General features: G+C 43.5%; 1 protein-coding gene across 4 annotated transcripts in view; it reads left to right on the top strand.

Moving 5' to 3' along the window:
- Positions 1 to 5,133: 5,133 nt before the first annotated feature.
- The window catches only part of LOC139565392 (RNA binding protein fox-1 homolog 3-like), a 393,289-nt gene continuing 377,414 nt past the window's right edge, over positions 5,134 to 21,008 (top strand). For 2 of the 4 annotated variants that reach the window (XM_071385692.1, XM_071385691.1), the window contains exon 1: positions 5,139 to 5,514. The gene's annotated coding sequence lies outside the window, so the exon portion shown is untranslated. Of the gene's footprint in view, positions 5,515 to 21,008 lie in introns of all 4 variants that reach the window. The other 2 variants (XM_071385696.1, XM_071385695.1) reach the window with 2 other exon arrangements.

Genomic DNA, 21,008 nt, shown 5'->3' with positions numbered 1-21,008 from the left:
TATGGAAATATACGCTGAGCGTACAAAACATTAAGGACGCCTGATCTTTCCATGACATAGACTGACCAGGTGAATCCAGGTTAAAGCTATGATCCCTTATTGATGTCACTTGTTAAATCCACTTCAATCAGTGTAGATGAAGGGGATGAGACAGGTTAAAGAAGGATTTTTAAGCCTTGAGACAATTGAGACATGGATTGTGTATGTGTGCCATTCAGAGGTTGAATGGACAAGACAAAATATTTAAGTGCCTTTTAACTGGGTATGGTAGTAGGTGCCAGGTGCACCGGTTTGTGTTAAGAACTGCATCGCTGCTGGGTTTTTCAGGCTCAACAGTTTCCCATGTCTATCAAGAATGGTCCACCACCCAAACGATATCCTGCCAACTTGACACAACTGTGGGAAGCAATGGTGTCAACATGGGCCAGCATCCCACGATGAATTGAGGCTGTTCTGAAGGAAAGGGGGGAGGTGGTGCAACTCAATATTAGGAAGGTATTCCTAATGTTTGGTATACTCAATGCATATAAAGTACAGGAAATCACGTTTTTGACTGCACTGGGCCTTTAAGCTGGAGTCGTGTGCTGCTGGCTCTGTGAAGCGCCACGCAGAGGAGAAAATAAGAGAAAAGTGTGCTGTGTCCTGCCGAGGTAATTTGCCTTGGGCCTTAAAGTGCTTACTTATACTACAGGGAGACTTATACACAAGAGCTGACATGGGAGACAAAGAGAAGATGGGGAGAACAGTGTGAGAAACTGGTCCCGTCACAATGGAGATTGGTGGCTTTAGCAGAGAGCGGGAGAGAGAGAGGGACTGAGAGGGAGTGAGACTGAGGCATCAGGTAGGAGTAGGGGGTAGATTAGTGTTAACAGCCTACTGGTGGTAAAACAGCTGTTCTACTGTGGCGCTATCCATCATAGCACCTTTTGCACACACACGCATGCACGCGCACACACACATGCACGCTCAAGTGCTTGCACAGGGACAGACCGAAGCGCGCACACACACACACCTTTTCAAACCTACACAGACATACACACCATGGCCTGTAACCGTCACACTCTCCTCTCCAACCTCTCCTGGTTAAACTTAGGCTCATTTTTATAGGAATGCTGCTGTAGTGAAGTGTACAGTAAGCACCTGTGACATCTTTGCCGGTGCCAAGAGCCCACACGTCAGCCAGAGTTGACAGCATGGCTGCCACATGCCTGAGGGCCCCGCAAATTTCCCCTCCATAATTGCATCCCATGTCAACCTGTGACAAGTCAGCCTCAACCAACGCTGGAGCGCACTAATCACCGGCCAGTCCCCCCCCCCCTCTCTCTACACTTTAGCAGCCATTACGTCTGTATTACCTCCAGCCATCAATGTGAGTCACCAATGAAGGCAGAGCTTTCTCATTAGGGTCCTTCTTAACGTTCCTGTTAATATAGCTGTTTGTCATTTATTTTACCTGTCATTCCCACTGGCAGTTACTGTCAGTGTTGTATGCTTTGATCATTTGACTCATTTTCAGTTATTTACAAATCAAATTATTAAAAGAGGCAGCGACTGAAAATAATAACTGTCAATCTGGTCTCCCGGGACAAATGGCTGATGATTCATATTCTACCAGATGGAAATTTGGGTTAGATTTGGAAAGATAGCAACTGTAGAGCAATGTCACTGTTCATCACCGTACACCTGGGCTGATGGTAGAGTGTCTGTGTGTCACTCTAGTATGTGTGTGTTGGCTTATGTTGTTTATGTTGATGTATTTGACTCTAATATTGTCTGTGATTCAGTGTGTCTGTGATTCTGTGTCTGTGCCTTTCTGCGTCTGTGGTTCTGATTGTGATTCAATGTGTGTCTCTGTGCGTCTGTTATTCAGTGATTCAGTCTGTGTCTCTGTGCATCTGTGATTCAGTGATTCAGTGTGTGTCTGTGTGTACAGTATGTTAATCAGTTATTCAGTGTGTGTCTCTGTGCGTCTGTGATTCAGTGTGTGTGTCCTGTGTGACATGGTTACAGTGCCTCCTGTCTTTCTCAGATTGAGGTGAGAGCAGCCAGGTGGGTCTGGGCATGTCTGGTGCCACGGTAACTGGATGTGATAGCTGGCCTCTGGGGATCTCTGCCTTAGAAGTGCTAAACGAGCCAAGCAGAGCAATCACTGTAGGTGTGTGTGTCCGTGTGTGTATACATGTGTCTGTGTTTGTGCGTCGGTCTGCAATACTGTGTCTGTCTGCGTGTGTTTGTTGCATTTATCCCAGGACTAAATATACCCTAGAGGCTATGATAAGATAAAACCTCTATAAAGTATTAAATGTTGCCAGGTAACAAGGCTTTGTAGCGACAGATAAACACGTGGCCACTACCTGGCTCCAGGAGGATGATGCTAAGCGTAGCAGACATTCCCCATTTGGTGGTGCTGTAGGGTCAGCTGCCCAAAGGGCTCCAGTCACAGGGCTGGTGACAAGCTGCCCAAAGGGCTCCAGTCACAGGGCTGGTGACACCGGGTTTGGGTGTGTTGAGGTTAAACTCCCCCCTCACCACCCTCACCCCTTATCTCAATGTGAATCTTAGCCTGGAGCTGCACCCCTGCCCCCCGCCCCTCCCCCCAGATTGGAATTTAGTTAATTAAATGAAGGAGGGAAACATTGCCGAGGGTTCTCCCGCAAGAGGCGGGGCATGTAGGGGCATGTGCTTGTGTGTGCTCTCTGTCCTCTTTAAACACCAGCAACCTGCCGAATGAAGCTTATGCATATAAAACAAAGCAAATCACTGTATGTATGCGTATGTGTGTGTGCACATTTATTTATGAGTGTGTGTGTGTATACAGTATGTGTGGGTACAGTGAGTTGTTGCCGCGGGCCAGCAGAGGCCTCGGTGTTGGTGGTGAGACAGTAGAGACCAGACAGGCAGGTTGGATGATGGTGATGGGGGGCCGAGAGGAGAGCCCACCCCGCCCCGCGCTGCACCGACCGAGGTGAATGCCAATGATTCTCAGAGCCACTCCATCAAGCAGGACCCCCCAGGGGAGCGCCAAGCCAATGAATTACACATTAGATCATTGTTACAGGATCATAACAGTGATCTAATTGCCAATTTCTCTTTTTAATTGAATTTGGTGGAGTGAAGAGGACAGAGAATAGGATTCCAGGGACTTTGTGGGACGACGGAGGGAGCAGATTGGAGCTGGTGTGCTGGTGTGCCGGGCCCCATAGTTAATGAGGGAAAAAAAACTGAGCGTGACATTCATCGTCAAACTAAGCGTTACGGCAGAAAATGTCAAAACCAATATTCTTCCTAATGCTTCTTGTCCTGCTCATATGAGACATAGATGATTCCTTTTAGACATAGATGATTCCGTTGAGACATAGATAATTCCGTTGAGACATAGATGATTCCGTTGAGACATAGATGATTCCGTTGAGACATAGATGATTCCGTTGAGAGACGTAGATAATTCCGTTAATACGTAGATGATTCCGTTCAGACGTAGATGATTCCGTTGAGAGACGTAGATGATTCCGTTGAAACGTAGATGAATCCGTTAATATGTAGATGATTCCTTTGAGACGTAGATGATTCCGTTGAGACGTAGATGATTCCGTTGAGACGTAGATGATTCCGTAGATGATTCCGTTGAAACATAGATGATTCCTTTGAGACGTAGATGATTCCGTTGAGACATAGATGATTCCGTTGAGAGACGTAGATAATTCCGTTAATACGTAGATGATTCCGTTCAGACGTAGATGATTTCGTTGAGAGACGTAGATGATTCCGTTGAGAGACGTAGATAATTCCGTACATATGTAGATGATTCCGTTGAGACGTAGATGATTCCGTTGAGAGACGTAGATGATTCCGTTGAAACGTAGATGAATCCGTTAATATATAGATGATTCCTTTGAGACGTAGATGATTCCGTTGAGACGTAGATGATTCCGTTGAGACGTAGATGATTCCGTAGATGATTCCGTTGAAACATAGATGATTCCTTTGAGACGTAGATGATTCCGTTGAGACATAGATGATTCCATTGAAACATAGATGATTCCGTTGAGACATAGATGATTCCATTGAGCACAATCTGGAGGAATAATGATTGTACAGCATGATAACATGTATTGTCATTGTCAGGATGTCATTAAATCAGTTTTACAACCAAACACAAACCCTGAATCCTTCTACTCACATGACTGCCCTCAATTCTCCATTTAAAATGTTGATGATCAATCTTAATGGAGTACCCCTTGGCCAGGTCAGTGCTACAGTGCACACTGCCTCCTTTCACAGATGCTGCTGCCCTATTTATCCTACAGGCCTGGGATCAGTTTCAGTGTTGGCCCCCAGTGCTAATGGCCTTAATGGAACCTGTGGGGCACTGTTCTGTGACTTGGGATGTGATAATTGCCATTTGCCTCTGTCTGTGTCCGTGGCCCCGCCACCCCCAGCGCTGCACAGCCAACCCGACTCTAAATGAGCTTGCCACTGTTTTCTGATTACTGCCCAGTTAAATAAGATGAGATAAGTTAGAACCACATCTCTCCCCAAGCCGAGCTTGAGAGCTGACAACTCCCATACATCTGCCAGCCAGGGCTATGGTAATTGAGATGGGGTTGGGGGAGGAGTGATTTGTGTGTGTTTGTGTGTGTGTTTGTGTGTGTGTGTGTGTGTGTGTGTGTGTGTGTGTGTGTGTGTGTGTGTGTGTGTGTGTGTGTGTGTGTGTGTGTGTGTGTGTGTGTGTGTGTGTGTGTGTGTGTGTGTGTGTGTGTGTGTGTGTGTGTGTGTGTGTGTGTGTGTGTGTGTGTGTGTGTGTGTGTCTGTGGGTCTGCGTGTGCACAATAATTTTTGTGTTTGTTTATGCATGTGTGTGTGTTTTGGAGCTGAGGGTGGTGTGGAGGGATGGGGGATACCTACCTCTCTCTCGCTCTCGCTCTCTCTCTCTTTCTCTCTCTGTTGTTGTTCAGTACCTGTCATTGATGAGAAGCCAAGGAGAAGCTTCAGCTTCAGAAGCTGTCATCGGCCCTCTGTATCTGTCTGCCTTCCTTTATCACTTCCCCCCTCCTTTCTCCACCTCTTCTTATTTATCTCCCTCCCTCCCTCTCTCTGTCCCTGACTGTGATGTGGATGCAGCGTGTGAGCAGCAGCCAGTGAGCGTGCCTACGTTAGCGGTGGGTGCTGTTGGAATCCATGCAGCGGCTGACTGTACTGCCTCTTAAATAGGAGCAAACAGACTCATCTCTCGTGACTCTGACACCACTAAGACCAACGCTCCCTCTCCCGGACTGACGGGCCAATCGCAGGACACCCCTCACTCTCTCAGTCGCTATCTCTCTCTCTCTGATTCTCTCTCTCGCATTCATTCCTTTGCTCTCTATCTCTCTCTCTATCTGTAGCTAAGTCTCTCTACCACACCTCGTCCAGAGCAGAGGAACAGAAAGCCCCCTGCCCAGCCCAGGGATAGCCAGACCGCTGAGAGGATGAAACTCTGACAAGCCGACAGACCGCAGGGAAACGAGCACAACTGTGAGTACAACAGTCCTTTCACCTCTCAGTCACAGGGACTTAACGCTGACACACACACGCATGTGTGCAGAGCATGCTCACACACACAAACACATACATAGCTACCTAACTTGATCCTCTTATGTGCTGTGCCTTTGTCTCTCACAGGCAGACTATTTTACTAAGGGAAGTGTAGAGTGTGTGTATGTGTATGTGGAATTGAGTGTTTGTATGTGCCTTATATGTATTTGTATAGCATACTTTTACTGTATCACTGTATACAATATTGATACTTGCACTCTTTATACTATCTACACTATTCTCTGACTCACTGTCATACATGTGATGATACATATGGAACAGGATTCTTTTAGCTTGGATGATTCCAGCTATAGTGGTGAGAGTATTTTGACAGATCTTTAATAATGTTAGAAACTGAGGTCTCTCTAATGCTTTGGGGATTTCTCTGCTCTTGCTGTCTCCTTCTATTGGCAATAAAGGCATGGTGAAAAACATATCAGGGTAGCATACCCCTTTTATCTCATATCTTAAACGTCTAAGCTGGTATAAGCCAATAGATGGCTAGGGGTGAAAAAAGGGGCGTACATTCTTTCAACCGCTGAAGAATCCCAAGCAATTCCACTGCTTATTGTTTAGTGCTCAGCTAGGCGATGTCTGGGCTGGGTGCAGATCTGTACTGATGTGACACACATTTTTTTGATTATGCTTCTGGTTCATTTCTGGCTGAGGCGATTTCCTATTTCCTTCTCCCATTTGGAGCAGGGTGAGTATAATGTGATAGCGGCTGACACGCGGGGTAATGCCGTTCGGAGGACACAGATTGCATTTCCCCTGGAGAATACTCCTGCTGTATTAAAGACACAACAGGGCTGCTCTGCACTTGTCATCAGCTCCAGTGGTAATGCAGGCAGGGGAGAGCCAGGCGTGGTGTCTACAGCCCTACTCTCCTTTAAACAATTCCAATTGGCCCTAATGCCACAGTCTGACTCACAGCAGCATGCTTGGGATGGGGAACAGCTTACAGTTTACATCACATGTGTTATGGTGTTATGCCCGGGCTTTTCTACTGCTTTAACAAAAGGGACAAGAACTGGAATTCCCATTGACAGTTTAAAGTTTATGTGTACCATAGGCCCATGAATGTATTCTCTGTCCAAAATGTGTTTAGGTTGGACTACAGTATCCTGTTAGAGGATTATAATAAATCTATATTTAATGGTCCTCTTCTAATATCTTGGGAATGTAAACTAACTGATGTAGAATAGGTGTGTTGTATTGACACACATGACCAGGTTAGGTCTTTCATTTTTTGGGGGGGGGAAATCTACATTTAACCATAGACTCGAAACGGTTTACATTTCACATGGCATAGAAAGTTTCAACTAATCCCAGAAGTGTCAACTAATCCCAGAATCATTAGACTGTGAGAGAGCACTTAGATGTCATGCACATGTTTGGCATGTGATGAACACTCCCAGAAAGAATGCATACAGGGAAAGAACTGAGAGATCAGAGATCGATGACCCCAAGGACAGAGAGAGAGAGAGAGAGAGAGAGAGACTCACTTCCCTTTTCAGCATGTCCTCAAAAAAGGCCTGAACCCAGTGTTTTTGGTAAACTTCACAGAGGCATCCTCTTTTAGAAACAACAACAACATCTCTTCCTCAGTGTGTGCTTTGTTCCTGCAAGGCCCCACTTTACCTCCCACTTATGTGACAAGGAGGGCGTAGGATCAATACCTATCAAAGGCCCTAACGTCTGAGTGGCCTACATAACACAGCCACCAGAGCTCTGCCTCTGAAAACCCAAAGAAAGTTACCTGAGACATCCTCAGAGGTACAGTATGATATTCAGAACACCAAGAGACGGCCCCAAAAAAACTCCCGACGAGCCATTTAAGCTTTCTCAATTAATATAACTTTCATTTTGGAATTTGCCTGCAGCTTTCATGCACAATTCATAATTTATTTTACTGAGAAGTTGGTAATGTTCCTGGTAACACTAAGGCGTTTTTCCCATTTCTTTTCTCCCTCATTATTTTCTTAGAGGAAGATGTTTATGTAAAGCAAATTGCCTTATGTGCTGGAAAACATTTAGTTGCATACATCTACATTCTTATAAGCAGACAGACTATCAAAAAGAAAGCTATTATGTATTCCTTCTTCAGCCTTGGGACATCATTTTCATAACTTGAGCTGTTATTAAAGCGCTTTGAAAGGCCGGTTAAAGGAAAAAGTCAATTGTTAAGTGAATGCCATTCTCTGTGTATTATTTATGTGTTCTAGCAGCATCTTCCATTTAAGCAATAAGGCACGAGGGGGTGTGGTATATGGCCAATATACCACGGCTAAGGGCTGTTCTTAGGCACGACGCATCGCCTGAACACAGCCCTTAGCCGTGATATATTGGCCATATACCACAAACCCTAATAGCAATAGTCTTATTGCTATTATAAACTGGTTACCAAGGTAATTAGAGCAGTTTGCCATACCCGTGGTATACGGACTGATATACCACGGCTGTCAGCCAATCAGCATTCAGGGCTCGAGCCACCCAGTTTATAGTAGTGATTAGATCACTGGTAACCGGTACCAATCATATTGGGTATGGCTGTGGTAGTCTTTTCACTCTCTCTAGGCTTAATTACACTTTATGCATGAGGAGCGTTGGTTGGGGTAGCGTTTTAGACCACGGCAAAGTCAAACTAGATATGTCGGCCTCAAATCATTGGCCAGAAGTATTCAACCATGGCTGGATGTAAGGGAAAGTATATTCACGGGGTACATCAATGTTGCATTCTTGACTCGTTTAAACATTCAGATGTGCTGATTAAATTATTACTCACTCAAGGGTTTTGCTCTGCTCCTTGAGCTTTCTGGCTGTTTTTCCATTTATTTTCTGAATTCTCAAGCAGACCTTTGGGTATTGGGTATCAGCAATTACAAAACTTTTAATAAGCGGGCAACGGTATCTCCACATATGCCAACTTCTTACGGTATAAGTATAAGCTGCTGGGGATTGCTGTTAGGCCTACATGTTTTGCAAATATGTTCTAGCTTGATTTAGTTAATTTACACTCGGTTTTCTCTCTCTGAGAATCATTGTATAGTAAGGTTGGTTCACTAGTGTTACTTTTAGGTTCCATAATAAATATTTGAATGTTATGTTTGACATTTTGGTTAAGATGGTATATTAGTCTCGCCCAGACAAGATGTATGGTTTACACACTCTGCAACAAAGCAATATGGTAAACAGAAACCGAAGGAAATTGTTATTTTCCACTGCCATAAGACAACAAAAACAGAATTGAGTTGTTTCCTTAAACAGAGCTTTGAAAGGTAGTTTCTCTGCAGACCTCTGTGAAAAAGATGCTAATTATAGGGCAGGGAGCCACTGAGGAAATGAAAAGCATTACCATACAACTTCATTTGCAACATTTTGGAGGTCGCTTATCAGGAGGGAACAGAATTAGTTCTATCTCGCAGAACAACTTCAATGTAGGCAGGAACATGCCCCAAAGTCTTCCCGGGCTCTGTCGTAACATGCTCTATGACTACATTGTTTATTTAGTCCATTTCATTAGAAAGTTTAACAGGCCCTGTGTGGGGTTTTGTGAGCCCAGCCACCCGGTATACATTTAATCAGCCTGTCCCCCAGCGTTAACCTTCATACATCGCCTTCCCCTTTCATTGTCAGTCTCTCCAGGATCACACAAAATAGCATCAAATATTTATGATATTAATAACTGTCTTTAGGAAAAAAAACTAAATAAATCTTCTCTGCAATAGAGCAGTCCATTCCAGTTAATAAAGTGGTGAAGGAGAAATAAGAGGGTGATCCTCAGGTGAGAGCGGGCAGACACTCATCGCCACAAAACAGACCCAACAACAGAGGGAGATACCACAACAGAAACAACAGAGGGAGATACCACAACAGAAACAACAGAGGGAGATACCACAACAGAAACAACAGAGGGAGATACCACAACAGAAACAACAGAGGGAGATACCACAACAGAAACAACAGAGGGAGATACCACAACAGAAACAACAGAGGGAGATACCACAACAGAAACAACAGAGGGAGATACCACAACAGAGGGAGATACCACAACAGAAACAACAGAGGGAGATACCACAACAGAGGGAGATACCACAACAGAAACAACAGAGGGAGATACCACAACAGAGGGAGATACCACAACAGAAACAACAGAGGGAGATAAAACAACAGAAACAACAGAGGGAGATAAAACAACAGAGGGAGATACCACAACAGAAACAACAGAGGGAGATACCACAACAGAAACAACAGAGGGAGATACCACAACAGAAACAACAGAGGGAGATACCACAACAGAAACAACAGAGGGAGATACCACAACAGAAACAACAGAGGGAGATACCACAACAGAAACAACAGAGGGAGATACCACAACAGAAACAACAGAGGGAGATACCACAACAGAAACAACAGAGGGAGATACCACAACAGAAACAACAGAGGGAGATACCACAACAGAAACAACAGAGGGAGATACCACAACAGAAACAACAGAGGGAGATAAAACAACAGAGGGAGATAAAACAACAGAACCAACAGAGGGAGATAAAACAACAGAGGGAGATAAAACAACAGAGGGAGATAAAACAACAGAACCAACAGAGGGAGATACCACAACAGAATCAACAGAGGGAGATACCACAACAGAAACTTGAGAATCTCCGGTCCCTAGGGGTCTTCTGCATTGACAGACTACAAACATACACACACACGTGCACGCATGTGCACACACTCACACACACACACGAGTAACAAAAAAAAATCTGTTTAGCATTGGAGCCGATTGAGGCAGGGCACAACATTCATTCTGTGTTTTTCACCTGAGGTCTGGTGACAGTGATTAGAGTTTTTTTTGTGGAGAGTGGCGAGCACGCGGCCTAATAAGGAAAGAGCTTGCCTCACTACAGAGTGACCATGCGCTTGATCAGCCTGGTGGCTGTGTGTGTGTGCGTGTGCGTGTGCGTGTGCGTGTGCGTGTGCGTGTGCGTGTGCGTGTGGTGTTCCTCCAGGCTGCGGCTGGAAGATATAGAAATAGTGAATATATAGAATATATATAGAGATAGGGAAGAGAGTGTTGGGGAGCAGGGGGATCACTGAACTCATATTAGTCTGGAGTCAGAGTTGAGACACCCAGTGAAAGGTCCTTTACGTAATCAATGTGTCCTATTGTGATGATTAATATTAGTTTATTGGTCTGCGCCCCTTTGGCTTCGCTCTAGGGAAGCAGCTTGCCCGGCTTGAATAGGTCACTAAATTAGCCAATCAATACACAGTGGTGTAGTGCTATTTTTTTAGGTGAGGGAGCTCAAAATGTAAATGATGTCATCATTTCCTTACCGACAGATGTAGCCTATAGAATACATAATTCTAGATAATATAATTCTATACTAAAAAAATATAGAAGCAACATTCAATTTCAAAGATTTAACTGAGTTACAGTTCATATAAGGAAATCAGTCAATTGAAATATATTCATTAGGCCCTAATCTATGGTTTTCGGCCCACCCACCCGTTGGGGAGGCTGGCCCAGCCAATCAGAAAGATATTTTTTCGCACAAAAGGGCTTTATTACAAACATAAATGGATGCATTATGCTCACTAACAAGGATGTAAACAAATTTGTGCTCAACATTTTTGAGAAATAAGCTTTTTGTGCATACGGAAAACATTTCTGGGATCTTTTATTTCAGCTCATGAAACATGGGACCAACACTTTACATGTTTCGTTCAGTATAGTTAGACTATTGCAGATCTGGGAAAATGATCCACCTACCATTGTTACTATGAATGGTGGATAGGGGGCAGGATAGACACTTAGACTGGTAGACTATATTGACCCCTCCCCACAGTAAATTGCAATCTGTCCCTTAAGCAGTGGTCTCAGCTCGCGTGGCACATGTTATCCCCTACTGTGAACAATGTCCCCAAAGCCTTTGATGGTGGAGGCGCACAGGAGGGAGAAGAATTGACACATGATGCAAATGTCTTCTTCCCCGAATCCCAGAGGAAGAGACTCTGGCCAGCTTGGTCCGCTGTGGACGTGCCTTTTAAAGCTTGTGGTTGTGAACAGGCGGCTTCTCATGGTGTTTATGATAGGAACGGCTAGTGATTATTTTTCAACGTTCTGATTGGCTAAAGTGGTCAAGCCTCTGACAGGCTTTCGCAGTGCACACACATAGCTTACAGTTCTTCATCATTCTCGCCACTGCCAGAAAAAAGACGGGGAAGAAACTACCATTTACATCTGGGCTGCTATACATAGACTGTTTATTTTGGTTAACATTCTATGGTTTTCATAGCATTTTAGTGGTCATTAAATATAATTGATTTAGAATTGATCAGAATACATTTTCCAGAAGTAGTTTTACCAGCACCGTGTATTCTCAAATGGAAAAATATAGAGAGCGCCGCTCCCTCGCGCTCCGGCAACATTACAACCCTGTCAATACGCCGGGATATTTGGAAAAAGGACCGAGGCGAGCTGCTGTTCCTTGGGAGAGAATTCTAAATGTCTGTGGCCAAACTTCTGCATCACTAATACAGAGATATACAGTATGCTATACTTGTACATTACATTTAGAATAGGGGGAGCACTCTATTTTTCGTATTCATACATCATTAATATTCACATTTCTTGTATTCAGAAATGTGTGTTGAATCTCTAGATTTTCAATTTCACCTCTTCTTAAATCTTACTTGATTTGCATGTATCATGGTGAATTTCCGATTCCCGTGGGATTATTGATGTGTGTGTGTGTGGGAAGATAATGTGAGTATGTCATGCAGCAACATTTTGGACCCGAACCATAATTTTATTTAGACAGAACAAAATGTGCAGAAATTTTTGGAACTAGATGACATGGTTGAAAATGGTCATTTTCATCTGAAGCACTGGTCCAGCACATCAGTCCTCCAATATCATCCGCCCAATCACATTTGTGAAAATGCCAATGCTAGTGTGCATCTGACTGATACTGTGTCCATTTGTGCACCAGGTTGGATTTAGGCATAACACGTCATTTTCCACACCATTTTGTCCGAAAAGTCGATTACTCTGCCTCTGCAGCCATGGATGTGTCTGGATGGAACATTTATTCTGCATGCTGCCAATAAAAGTCATAGAGGCCGGCTTCCATCAGTGTAATGATATTTCAGCCCCAGTATTAGTTCAGCACTGTTTTACACAGCAGTTTCTGCTCAATTAAAAATAGTCCATATTTAAATGCAAAGAAAATCAGTCGCCTGGCGATCCGTGTGCATTCAGATATGCTGCAGAATGGTTAAGTTCTGAAGTTTGAAATTGAGTTTTTAAGCACCCCAATGCTCCACGCCTTTAGAGTTAGTTAGAAGAAGGGGGACCGTTCATTTGTAGCTGTGAAATGTTCCTTTGACGTTATTGATGTAGAATAGATTAACCTTTAGAAAGGTAAGTAAGTGAAATGTGAAATAATTCATTGAGAGTCAGCCATGTAGCAAATGTGATTTTCGCCAGCAGAAAGACCTGGTAGGCCATTAACCACAAACACAGAGGAAAATAGACCTGGTAGACCATTACCCACTAACACAGAGGAAAAAAGACCTGGTCGACCATTACCCACTAACACAGAGGAAAAAAGACCTGGTCGACCATTACCCACTAACATGGAGGAAAAAACACCTGGTAGACCATTACCCACTAACACAGAGGAAAAAAGACCTGGTAGACCATTACCCACTAACACAGAGGAAAAAAGACCTGGTAGACCATTACCCACTAACACAGAGGAAAAAACACCTGGTAGACCATTACCCACTAACACAGAGGAAAAAACACCTGGTAGACCATTACCCACAAACACAGAGGAAAAAACACCTGGTAGACCATTACCCACTAACACAGAGGAAAAAACACCTGGTAGACCATTACCCACTAACACAGAGGAAAAAACACCTGGTAGACCATTACCCACTAACACAGAGGAAAAAACACCTGGTAGACCATTACCCACTAACACAGAGGAAAAAACACCTGGTAGACCATTACCCACTAACACAGAGGAAAAAACACCTGGTAGACCATTACCCACAAACACAGAGGAAAAAACACCTGGTAGACCATTACCCACTAACACAGAGGAAAAAAGACCTGGTAGACCATTACCCACTAACACAGAGGAAAAAACACCTGGTAGACCATTACCCACTAACACAGAGGAAAAAACACCTGGTCGACCATTGCCCACTAACACAGAGGAAAAAACACCTGGTAGACCATTGCCCACTAACACAGAGGAAAAAACACCTGGTAGACCATTACCCACTAACACAGAGGAAAAAACACCTGGTAGACCATTACCCACTAACACAGAGGTGTGTAGAAGAAGGCCGGGGCTCCACTCTGCTCTGTTTCTAAGGCCTAGTGTACGAATAGCACATTTTGGAACTAAATTGTGTCAGAGCTTGGGAAATAAATTCCAGATAGTGTCAGCCCCTGTGTGCTGGTCGTTTGGAAGTTCCGTGTCCTTCCCTCCCTCGCCACTCTCTGGCTTTATTTAGCTGAAACTGTCATTTCCCATAAATCCTCGGGAGGAGGCGTCCGTCAGGGCTGCCAGTTCCCCTGTGTGGAGCACCTGTAACAGGGGAGGGAAGTGACAGCTCTGCCGGGGAGCTGCCGGGACGCTACCGGGTCTGTTCCATCACACCAGGGCTCCACACAGCCATCTCCACTTCTCCCTATGAGGCCTCCCTACACAGGGACATAACAAACACAATATCCCAGGGACTTCAGAACAATTCACTAGCTGCAACTCAGAAATGTCAGGGAATATGGATTTATATAGTGGTAATTGTGATGTACAGTATGTAAACATACAGTATTTATTTGTATTCAGTGTACTATTAATATTATTATGTTTGATAGGTAAGATCTCTGGAACGACCTCATTTGGTTATCGGTGTAGGTAGCATGTACTGATATAGATTTGAATTTCTAGATAGAATGCAGTGTATTAGTCCATTTTCTTGAGAATATTGTGTTTTTAGTCATTCGAGAGACTGAGTATAATCCAAATGACAAGACATCACACGGCTCTTTTCATAAAATCGTTGTTGAAATACCATTACATATTTCAACAAGCATTTGGGAGAATAAAACAGGAGTACAGATGTAGGATCTTAATTTGAGACAGTTTGCTACAGCAGGAAAATAATCCTGCAGCAACAGGAAATGTGAATTATTATGTGGATTATAATTAATGGCCATTTTTGTAGGGGTTGATACATTTTGATATGTTGATACATTGATACAAGGGAAAATCAAGTCTGAAATTTCAAAGTGGAAATTACAAACTTCAGCAGCCTTTTTAAACCGCAATGACACTACAAGTTTTACATTTCCTGCAACAGGGTGATCAAATTAAGATCCTATATCTGTAGGCCCTAGCAAAGGGACAATAGGCAGCAAACCTGTTAACCAGGTTTGTTGCCTAGTTAACAGTATGTGAATGCGTTCTGCACTTGTTGTACTGCAATTGTCATCCTTGACACGTCAATAAATGTCCATGGCTAAACATTTTACTGACACAAGGTCACTGTATCTGTCAATTGTCATTTCACATGGAATAATTGTTATATTATTATATTTCGAAATGTCGCTTAAAAATGTTTGTGAGGTGATTTTTTTTCTCCATCTCTCATTCAGCTGTCAGCGCACATGCTCCATCATTTTCGCTCCAGGAAATTAGAAAGGAAAAACGTTTGACAGCACAATTTCACAAAACACCGCCACGCTATCATTTCATTTTCTACCAGACATTTTTTCCATTTATTTATTTCATTATTGTCTTTTGAAAACAGACAGAGCGATAACAGCGGATACTTTTTGGGTAATTTATCCTTGTTGCAGTGTCGCCACGCTTTGCTCTCACCTTCTAAAGCTTTAACCCTTTAACCCCTGGCCTACGGTGAGTAATTAGCTTGTGTGTCTTTGTCCTCTAGAAGCTGGTGAGACAGTCGCCCTGACTAGATAAAACCAGCTGATTAGCCCGTCAGCAGCTACACTATCGCACCATCAAAAGAGGAGGATTATATGTGGGAGATGACAGATGAATAGAAGGACAAGGACCAGCTATGTCTCCTAGTGCCTAGGTTAGATGCCTGATCCACTCTGTCTGGTGTGTTCTGTGATTGAACCACTGTGTCCCTCTGGGCTACAAACCTTAGATGTCCACTGGTTCCTCCATGCCGACGTAATGCGGAGGAATAAACACACAACACATAGGTAACCTTCCGTTACTGCTGGTGTTTTTCTACTAAGGACACACGGCTTTGCCCTCATTGTCCTTCCTCAGGCTGAAACGCTGTGAATGTTGTGTGAACAAGGCAGAGAGGTTGTCTGACCTGCCGTCATGCAGACGTGCTGGTTGTAAATCACCAATGTCGGCCGCTGATGGCTGCTAATCTCCCAGGTATCGATTGGAGAATCACTGCGCGGGTGGACCAAAGCAGCGCAGCCAATCAATTGGGGCATTTCATTCTCCTTGAAGGTCTGCCTTTTGATCCTCACCACAGATTGGTTGCGCTCGCTGCCTGCGATACTGTGTGCTGTTTTGTTGTATTGGGTATTATGAAAAAGAGTGGGTGGAGAGTGACGAGCACTTCTGTTTTGGCAACCTGCTGCGCAGCGCTCCACACGGAGGATGTGTGTGGCATATGTGTGAGGAGGATCCTGGTGTGTTTTACCCCGGCCTCACTGCATTGCACCTTGAGATCCTCGCTTTAGAGGTTAATGTGTTACAATTCCAATTTAATTGGAAGAAATAATTTGACATAATTTCATTATTGAGGGATTTGGAGGCCAAGGGCCAACCAAACATGGAGCTTCTCTGGGTAATATCCTGCTGCCAACTACTGTTCATCTGCTGTGGTTTTACTGACGGCTTTTCCCCTCCCAAGTCAAACCTCTGTCTACAGTGAAGGAGATGGAGCCTTGTTGCTGGTGGCCCTGAGGCTGTGGAACACTCTTCTTAGCTCTGTCCCTAACTCAGACTCACTCACTGTCTTTCAGGCTTCACTAAACACACCTCTTCTCAGATCATCTTTCACTTAACCTCTAAAGTTTCTTTAATTCATTCTCTCTTGGTCTTAGTTTTGTTTGTCCATCTATTGGATTGTTCACTGTTCATAGCTAGGAGTAGTGATTGTATGTTGCAATGCTTTTCATTCCTCTCATGTCCTAGAACACATCTGTGTACATATGGAGCAGCCTTGAGACTGAAATACTGTCACGCCCTGACCTTAGAGATCCTTTTTATGTCTCTATTTTGGTTTGGTCAGGGCGTGAGTTGGGGTGGGCATTCTATGTTCTGTGTTCTATGTTTTGTATTTCTTTGTTGGTTGGCCGGGTGTGGTTCTCAATCAGAGGCAGCTGTCTTCGTTGTCTCTGATTGAGAACCATACATAGGTAGCTCTTGCCCACATGGGTTTTGTTTGTAGTTGTTTTTTGTCTCTGTGTCTGCACCAGACAGAACTGTTTCGTATTGGTCTATTTTTGTTATTTTGTCTTAGTGTTCTGAGTTAAAATAAATATTATGAACACATACCACGCTGCACCTTGGTCCGATCCTTCTCATTCCGACGACAACCGTTACAAATACCTAAATATAGAATTTCTAATCATAATTATTATCAAAGCAGTGGATAAGCAGGTTTGCTCATAAGTATAAATTACATACAGCACATTTACACCTCCTATATTTTTGTATAAATCATTTGAATACCCCTTGTTTTCTAGCATTTTCTTAATATGGTAAAACTGTATTAGTATCATTATTACCATTGTTCTGTTGATACATTATTACCATTGTTCTGTTGATACATTATTACCATTGTTATATTGATACATTATTACCATTGGTATATTGTTTTGTTGTGAAATAGAATAGGTCGGTTGTAATTGTCTGATGACTCTCATTCAGCCTGTCTAGGATATTGCATCAGATTGTGGCCAACATGTCTTTGTTCAAAACCAGGACGCACAAATGTTTAATATCACAATACTGACAACAGGTTAATTTCACTATGCTTAATTGAGCAGTGCTGAAGGTCAGATGTTTTAAGAGAAAGATCCTACCATATAAAACCATAAGTCATTTGACCTTGGGAGAGCGAGGGAAACCAAACTTTTCTCTATAATTCACTTTTAGAATGGAAGATGAACAAAAGCCTGTTATGCCTGTTATGTGTGGTTCTGCCGGCTCCACAGAGTTGACTGTTTGCATAATATCTTCCTCATAGGTCTCCTTAACCTTTGCAGAAGGCTTATTGACTCTGGATAACCTTGCACAGAGCTAGCAGAGGGAGGACAGGAGATGATGAGCACGCTGAGGGAAGGGAAGGCGGCCCGGCCCACATGGAGCCTAGCTTCCACCGCCCCCAGCCCACCCACCCACCCCCGCCCGCCAGCCAGCCGAGCTCTGCACAGCTACACCTCAACCAGCTCTCTCCCAGCCTGACCTTTGCCTTCTGATCTCTGTTACCATGGAGAAGCCCACAATACTGTGTGTTCTAGCGCTGAAGACGCATAATAGTGTAGCACAATGTGCCTTTAATATACTCCCCACTGCAAATGTATGAGGAAGAATGGACCAGAGAGAGAGAGAGAGAGTTGGAGTGAAAGCGAGAGAGCAAGTGAATGAATTGTGCAGCTGAAGTTTGAAAATGGTGGACAGTTTAGAGCTGCAAGCGGCTGCATACTGTAATGTAAGGCTTATTATCTCTATTGTCCAGAGGAGTTCCTAATGGTTGTCTTGTTCAGAGGGGCCTACACTACATCAATTTCCTTGGTGTATAATAATTCAGGAAGAATTCCGATTGTGTTGGATTTTGATTAGATTTACAAGCCCTATTTTGGTGAAGTGAAATCAAAACTAAATGATTCCATGTTCTCTGAAAAGCTTTCAAACAGAATAAGCTAGCATTCACATCAAAACACGAGCAATTTTGTAACCAGCATGACATGTTCTACGCAAATAGGTATTTGATATTTTATAGAGAGCATCGCAGTAGTCCTTGAAAAATAGCTATGGATGGTTACATCAGCTCTCCTGGAAATATATCATCAATAGAGGATTTCTGGTTTATACAATAACAACCAGGAAGTGATTCATGTCTGGTATGTGAGCAGCTTTGAATCCTATTACAAATGGTTTGTACCAGTAACCTGTGTGGGAGGGAGGCTGGAGGTGGGTCAGGAGTAGAGACAAGACAGAGCTGTCGAGACAGAGAGAACCATCTCTCACTCCTCACTGTAGTAGTTAAAGGGCATCCAGGCTCTTAAAGAAGACATTAGCATTTAGATTTGAGATGCACCTCTCCCCTAACCTCCGTAGAGGGACAGTGGCTGGGGTGCATCGCCAGCACACACTACAGACTTTTAGGCCTTGAGTAGGCCCAAGTGGCAGCTCCCTTCACCTGATCAATCTCTCAATAGGCCCAGATTGCTTTGGATGACCTCCTTGTGATGAGGCAGGATTGGCCATACTGATGCTCTCCAATCGATAGCAGATGGCATCATGGCTCATCAACAATGAAGTGCTTTTAATGGAGGTCAGGGCAGGGAAAAATCTATTCATTTTCATTTGTAAATTGCAGTATAACAATATTCTAATCAAGGTACATTGGTATCAGCTAACTGAGCCTCTCTCTATGACCCCCTCCCAGTTGACTAACTCTTACTCTCTCCATCTATCTATCTATCTCTCTTTCTCTCTCCCCATCTCTCTCTGATCATTTGTATTCATGAGTATGCTGAATCCAATCCATATAGACATTTGGCATCACGCATGCCTATAAATGTACACATTTCACATCAGATGAAGACAAACTTTACCTCATGGTGTCATTCAAATTTTATGTCAGGCCTCCCTTTTTCAGATGCATCTCCTCAATGTCCCTCAGTCAGGGTGATGTCATTCCATGCTCCTTTGCCAAGGCAGCTCAGCTCACTCAGAGAAACGCCCTTCCACATGTTTCACCTCATTAACCGATGATTGAAAAGATGACAAATATGACATGTGCAATTTATTATCTTAATGAATTCACTCTCCTCTGTCAGAGACAGGTAGGGCAGCGGAGCTATGGACTCGACGGCTTTGGTGAGATGTTGTGATTGTAGGAAGGTGAACACTGTGTGGAATGCTCCGAGTAGTAGAACAAGGCTGCTTTTTTCCATCTCTCTTTCCATCTCCGATCAATTTGTCTCAAATCAAATCAAATTGTGTTTGTCACGTGCCAAATACAACTAGTGAAGACTTTACCGTGAAATTCTTGTTTACGAGCCCTTCTCAACGATGCAGTTTAAAAATAATAATACAAATACAATAGTAACACGAGGAATAAAATCAAATACACAATAATGGAGTTATATACAGGAAGTACCAGTACCAGATCAATAATGGAGTTATATACAGGAAGTACCAGTACCAGATCAATGTGGAGAGGTACGAGGTAGATATGTACATGAAGGCCGGGTAAAATGACTAGGCATCAGGTTAGATATTAATAAGAGTAAAATAAAGAACAGAGTAGCAGCAGCAAATGATGAGTGTAAAAGTGTGTGCGTGAGTTTACGTGTGTGTTATGTGTATGAATGTGTGTTTGTGTTGTGCCGGTATGCACGTGTGTTATGTGTGTGTGTGCGTATGTAGTGTATATAACCACAGTAATATGCACAGAGGGGATATTTTCATCACTGCAATTGGAATGGAATGTGGCCGTCCGTTGTGATTGTGCACAGACGAACCTGACTGCCCTTGTACCTAGTGCATGGCGTGAGGGAGGCCATGCAATGCCCATGGTGTGTGAAGACTTTGAATAGTGGAGAGAAGGGGCAGGTCTGGGGGACACTGTCTGCGCAGAAGGCATCGTGCTTGTTGAGCTGTGACCAATCCAATCGGCACTGGAGATCGCTGCACACCTTTTCAAATGGATTACGCCCTTTCTTTTCCACAGAGTGAAATTGCCAAAAAGGTATTCTGTCATTGTTGTCCTGAATGGGAAATAGGTCACAGCCATTATAGAAATATTCAAGTCAAGGATACTGACAATGAAATAGAAATATGTGTGTTTTTGTCTGCTCTGAAAGCACTGGAAAGGTGTAGGAGTAGGACTCTGTTTAGAGGGGAATTTGCCGAAAACCTTTTGGTTCAAGGTCTGTTGTAGCCTCGTCAAATGTAGCTAGAGAAGTGTATCAGTGAATGATTGAGAATAATCAGTAAAAAGTGGCAATGGTATAATCCTCCACAGAAAAGACTAGCACCCCGTCCCCTTCAACCCCCCCTTTCTTTTTCAGTCTCTGAAGTGTCCCCATTGATTTATCAGTATTCTATTTTTAGGTGCATGAAACGGTAATTGATTTATTGGAATTAACAATGACTCATGTGTAGTTAGCATCA

Source organism: Salvelinus alpinus, chromosome 36 (genome assembly GCF_045679555.1).
Source record: "Salvelinus alpinus chromosome 36, SLU_Salpinus.1, whole genome shotgun sequence".
Classification (NCBI taxonomy): Eukaryota; Metazoa; Chordata; class Actinopteri; order Salmoniformes; family Salmonidae; genus Salvelinus; species Salvelinus alpinus.
Note: the sequence above shows the minus strand (reverse complement) of the source record. Positions and strands in the feature narration are given on the sequence as shown.